Here is a 6,760-nt window from a genome sequence, read left to right on the forward strand (position 1 = left end):
ATTCAATACTGCAGTAATGTAATGTATAGTGGAAGTCAAAGAGACATGTATAGAATGTGAAACTTTGTATAGGATTCGAAAGGTCATAGGGAAATGAAACAGTCATGAGGGTAGTCCAAGAGTCACAGGGTAGGTTAATGATCCCCCCATTTGTTATGTATACACCCTCATCGCTCATGTAAGGGAATTTTCACCTTCTCTCCTCCTACCATGATCTAGACTTATGTAGGAACATATAAAATACAAATATACACATAAACATAGATATGTAGCCAAAATAAAACTTCATTTCATTAATATCAAAGAACTAAAATATGCTTACATACAAAAATGGAAATAAATTGCTTGGGTGAGGGTAGCTTATCTCTGAGAAGAGAAGTGGTGGCTACAAGTCTATGAACTGTGTTACAATGAGGCTGAAATGCCTATTTATTATTGAGATGTAATGGAAAATTCTAAACATCCAAAAACCTAACCCTAGGAGATGAAGCACCAAAATTGTGGGCCCCATTTAGGTAAATTGGTACATCAACTTCCCAGGGTCGTAACTTTGGCATACAATCTCCATTCAGCTATCATAATACCTCATTTTGAATATCTAGAAGAGGAAGCCAAAAAAAATAGGCGAATAATTTTGGTACTTTTTTGGTCTCTCTCTTTTCCCTAAAACATTTTTTTAGTCCCTAAAAACAACTGTAGAAGTTTAGGACCTAAAAATCCACCAAAAATAGTAAGTTGTGCTACAGTTAAGGAAAATGAGGAACCAATAGTGGGCGTCCAAGTGGATTAGGAGGGTGGCCACCAATATCCACCTAGATCAGTCCCCCCCCCCTTAGGAATAAATGGTTCCCATTGCGTTGAGTGCCTCCATGAGATGGGGAAACTTCTGCTGAACTTGGTCCCTAGTGAGCCACTTGCCTTGATACAGGAGTTGGACAACTTTGAAAACCCAATGCAGTTGGATATTCTGCTCACAAGTGTTCTTTATCTATGTGTCCACGGTCTGATCAGTTGCCACTTGTTCCATGTAGTCTGGGTTTAACTCCACTGGTGTGAGTTGTTATGCAATGTTTGATGTGTCTAGTAATGGTGGAAAGTATGGTTGAAGGTGGTACACATTGAACACTCGGTGACGGCCAAGGAATGGTGGAATGTTGAGCTAATAATCATTATCTTAAATAGCCTTAGTGATGGGATAAGACCCATATCAGAGTGGGAAAATCTTACAATGGGGCCCAGCGAGGTGCTCCTTCTGCAAATCTAACCAGACTTTATCACCCACCTGGAACTTATGTGGCACCTGATACTCATCATGACGTTGCTTGTACTAAGAATTGGCTCTATCCAATATGTCATGGACCTATTATAATATGTGTTGAATGTAGTCAATGAAGTTGTTAGCCCTCTCAGCTTCAGACTGGACATGAGATGAATCTTCCTAGGTAGCTGCAAATGGTATAACCACATCAATGGGACATAGTGGATCCAATCCCAACCCAACTTGAATGGGGTTATGGATAATTTTTCTATGAAGAGATATGTTGTAGTTGTGCTAGACATATGGGCATCTATCAACTCATGTTCATGGATTATTCAAGTTTTACATACATAGAATTTGTTCAATCAACCTATTTACAAGCTACGTTTGGCCATTATTTTGGGGTTGCAAAGTCGTGGAATTAGTGAGCTTGGTATCCAACATCGACCAAATGCCTGACCAAAATATATTTAGGAACCTACTATCCCAATATGAGATAACGGACTGTGGGATCCCAAAGTGTACCCACACTCATTCAAAGAAGATATTAATAGTGGCTTCTTCTATGATACTCTTCTTGCAGGTTGCCAAAATATTCATCTTAGAGAATCTATTGAAAACCATGGAAACGTAGTAATTTCAATGTTTAGTAAAAGGAAGGCTTGACATGTAATCCATGGATATGGATTCCCAAGGTCAACTACGAGTAGGAACAGGAGCGTATAGGCCTTGGTTCTTAATGTTTGGTTTGGCAATGGCACAAGAAATGCAGGATTTGATGTAATTCCCAACATCGTGTCGAAGGCTTGACCAATAAAAATACTTCTGTAGCACTGCCATAGTTTTCTCTACCTTGAAATGTCCATCAACCTAACTATACTTTGACTCCAAAATCATCTTAGCACACTCTCTTCAAGTAACACAAAGGTGTCCCAAGTGGCATGATAATGCATCCTAGATGTGAAAATTTGGAATTTGTTTTCCTTCCAGGAGTGTTTGGTATGTGTTGTCAAATTCCGTATCACTCTTGTAAAGATGCAACCACCTCAGAGTCTTGTGCCCAAAAGAATTAAGTACAATGGTTAGCATCATGACTGGAGATTGGATGAGGTAGTTTGCAACATTGTTGGTGTTGCCCTTCTTGTACTTAATGTTCAAATGGAGTTGTTGCAAGTATGTGGACCATTTTTTATAGCGATCATTCTGTAACTTCCACTATGTCTATATGAACTGCAGGGATCAACGGCCTGTGTGGATGCTTGTTTTCATTCCAAGGATATAATGTTTCCATTGTTGGTAGCCCTGCATAATGGAATACATCACTTTGTCATAGGTAGGATACTTTTGGACTATGTATGAAATTGTCTCACCATGATACGCCACAAGATGCCCTTGTTGAGTAAGAACTACACAAATATTGTAGTTGGAGGCATCTGTATTAATCTCAAATGGCTTCTACAGGTCTTCTAATGTGAGCACTAGTGTAGAGAAGAGGCGATGCATCAACTCGACAAATGTCTTATGTTGGGATTCAGACCAAAAGAACATTTTTTTTGCTCCTCCATTAGTGACTTGACTCAAATGACAAGTGATATGAGAGAACCCCAACACAAACCTATGGTAGAAGTTGGAACAACACCAAAAGTTGGGAGGTCTATTAGAATGGTTGGGCATGGCCAATCGCAAATGATTTTTATCTTGGCTCGGTGTACATGCACATGCCAGTCATCAATGATGTACCCTAGCTCTTGAACCTTGGTCATACCAAAAGTGCATTTCTCCAAATTGGCACACAACTTATGTTGTTTTAAGGTTTGGAGGACCTATTAACTATGGTGCAGGAACTCTTCCCAACTATGGATGAAGATCAAAATGTCATTTAGATACACCATGATGAATGAGTTACTAAAGGGTCGCAAGATGTTTTCCATCAGCCTCATGAAGGTTGTGGGGGCATTCGTTAACCCAAAATGCATGACCAACCATTCGAAAAGGCACTCCTTGGATTTGAAGGTGGGCTTCCACACATTGGAGGTTTCAATCGGTACCTGGTGATAACCAGAATTCAAGTCAATATTGATCAAATATTTTGCCCCTTTGAGCTGGTCCAAAAGGTCATCAATCTGTGGGGTTGAATACTTATTTCAGACAGTGAGCTTGTTCAATGCTTGATATTCATTGTAGAGCCTTCGGACCCCATCCTTCTTTTGTACCAACATAATCGGGCTCCCACAACATGATGAACTTGGCCTGATGTGCCCTTTCTACAAAAGATACTGAATCTACCTCTTGATCTCATCATTCTCTAGAGCAGAGCATTGATAGATAATTATAGTGTGTAGTGGTACACTTGAGATCTGATCAATGGAGTGCTTAACTTGATAGTGTATAGGTACTAATGTGCATGAGGGAAATATGTCCTGGTACTCCTCCACAACCTTGTTCATCTACTACTATCGAGCAAAGGAGCCCTGTCTCAAGGCCTTGGTTGTAATATTATTCTTTTCCTAATGGTGAATCATACGGAAAACAAATTTCCCATTATGGGAAATGATCTTACTACATATCTTTGCAGTGATTAAAGAAATGGTGGTAGGCAATGCTACCTCTAGTATCCCATACAAGTTATTTCCCAAAGTAATAATAACCATGTCAGGCATAGACACATACATAACATGTTGCTTCCAAAGTATGGCTGGACTAATAATACATCACAAACTTCAAGCATGGAAATATCACACAATAGCTCATCTGTGAAGGGCTTGATGTTGTAGGGAAGGCGTAATTGTTGGTTGAGGTTGGGATCTCGCTCTTCATGAAGCCACCCGATAATGTATGGATGCAGGTGTGGTGTGGTTGGTAGGCCCAACCACTTCATGAACTATGATGAAATGAGGTACTTTTGGCTCCCGTTGTCGACAATGAACTATAGCGGAGAGCTCCTTATCCACATTTGCAAGTGGAAGAGTCACTCCCCCTCCTATGGATATTTGGGCTCATACTTTTGGATCTTGGTGGTGTGAAGGTGGCACTAGGCTCTGCATCGATAATCTTCTTCCCTTTGTCATTATCGTTACTAGTTTCTGACTCAAAGTAGGAACATGCATCTGATTTGGAAGCCTTTAGCTTAGCCACTAGTGGCTGCCTGGCTCAACACTCACTTGTGTTGTGAGTGGGCCTCTTATGGAGTTGACACCATTTCCCTATGTCCTTCTTCGTCTTCGTGGTATTGTTCTTTGCTTGTGTCTTTAGCAACTTGTCCTGGGTCACCCCGCCTTACCTTTGTTCTTTTTTCTACAATTTACAAGTGCCTTTCCCTTGCTTTGAACTCATAGATCTAAAGTATCACTTCCTTGTTTAATTTTTTGCTCAATCTGATAGCGTATCGATAGGCGGTGCTAAGTGAAGAGATGTCCAAGTAATCCATCTAATCCTGGATGTACTTTTGTAGGGAACCGCGGTGCTTGAATACTAAATTCTGCTTAGAATCCTTGATATCCAACTTCGTACAAATGGTATGGAGAACATTTGTGAACTTCAACACATCTTCGACCCTTCCCTACTACAACATGTTTCACTTTATGTATTTATGTTGATAGCTACTGACAGGGAAGTATTGTTCCTTGATGGTGTCTTGGAAAGAATTCCAAGTCGGTGCATCTAAAAAAATATAGGATTCCCTCTCGTCCTTTTGTAAAGAGTAGGTTTCCCACTAGTCCTTAACATCTGGGGCTGCTTTGAGGAGTGCAAACATAATTTCTTTCTGATTGGAAAAGTCATGAACTGAAAAATATCCTTCCAACAAATTTATCCATTTATCTATAGTTTCTGCATCTATCTGACATTCAAATATGGTAATGGCAAATTTAACTTATACCTTAAAAGGAATGGCACCTCTGGAGTGGTTTTTGCATGAAGATGCAATGCCTATGGGTAGCTGCCGAAGGATTTGCTCAGATTTATCCATCATTGCATTCCTTTGTCGCTCGACAGCTTCCTCGAGCAATTTTTTAAAAGGATCTCCTACCCCCTCATATTTCTTTTTTCTGCCATTGGAGGTCGTAGGGGTTTGCAAGGCTTGTCCTACAAAATCTCAACCAGCTCGAGAACTAACTCCTTATACCCTAACCTTGTCGAGGACATGAAAAGAAAAACACAAAAAGAGCAGATTGCTTTGATACCACTGATCTAGACTTATGCAAGAGCATAACCAAATACATATATACACATAAACATAGAGATGCAGCCAAAATAGAACTTCATTTCATTGATATCAAAGAATTGAGATATGCTTACATACATAAATGAAAATAAACTAGCTCGGGTGATGGTAGCTTATCTATGAAAAGGGATGTGGTAGATACATACCTTTGAACTATGTCACAGTGAGGCTCAAATGCCTACTTATTATTTAGAAACAATGGAAAACTCTAAACATCCAAAAACCTAACCCTAGGAGATGAAGTGCCAAAATTGTGGGCCTTGTTTGCGTAAATTGGTACATCAACTTCTCAAGGTCGTAACTTTGGCATATGATCTCTCTTTGGCTATCATAATACCTCGTTTCAAATATCTCAAAGAGGAAGAATAAAAGAAATAATTAAACAAGATAGGGACCTTTTTTCTATGATTTTTTTTCCTAAGAACTTCTTTTAGTCCCTGAAAACACCTCTGGAAGTTTAGGACCCGAAAAACTACGAAAAAATAGTAAGTTGTGCTACCATTAAGGAAAATGAAAAGAAACAATAGTGAGGGTCCAAGTAGAATAGGTGGGTGGCCACCAATATCCACCTGGACCATACCAGGAATTAGAGATGAAGATATCTCTTTTAGAAGAGGAAGTGGTTGCTCTAACAATCCACTATTGGAGCTTGTGGTGTTCACTGTGTTTATGTATCTTAGAATTTTTTCTTAGTTTCAAAGCTCATTAAGCCATCACACTTTCATGCATTTTTCGTAAATATTGCAAGACTATTTTTTTAATGTTTGCAATGTATGTTGTTTTCATCTGTAGTAAGGAAATTGAACTATTTTGGTGGCTTTGGTACTTATCTTGTTGAAGTTGTGTTGTATGTGTTTTAACAATCATTGCCTTTATGTGAACTATTTTGGTAGTTGTCCAACAATTCATTTATCTATATATGGTTGTGTGTCTTTTCTAGATTATTATTATTACTTGTATTTAAAAGGCTCACTTGTCTCTCCCCTTTTGGTAGAAGAACCCTAATACATTCGACAATTGAACATTCCAAAAGGCATACTCACTTGCTAATCCAAAATTATCTATGTATTACTCTCTCGTGTTGAACATTAAATACAAGGCACATATTAAAGAAAATATGATAACTGGGCCTTATTTCTGTAAGGGATCCCATGCCAAACAATGGAAAGTCTAATTGGGAATTTTCATTACGGAGACCCCTTGGTTGACAAATTTCCAACACCATCAACATGACTCCACATCATTTATTTGTTCAAGGGTTAACCTACATGGCACCTTGG

Source organism: Pinus tabuliformis, chromosome Q (assembly GCF_031772625.1).
Source record: "Pinus tabuliformis cultivar Carrire ecotype Pingquan chromosome Q, CPIR1, whole genome shotgun sequence".
Classification (NCBI taxonomy): Eukaryota; Viridiplantae; Streptophyta; class Pinopsida; order Pinales; family Pinaceae; genus Pinus; species Pinus tabuliformis.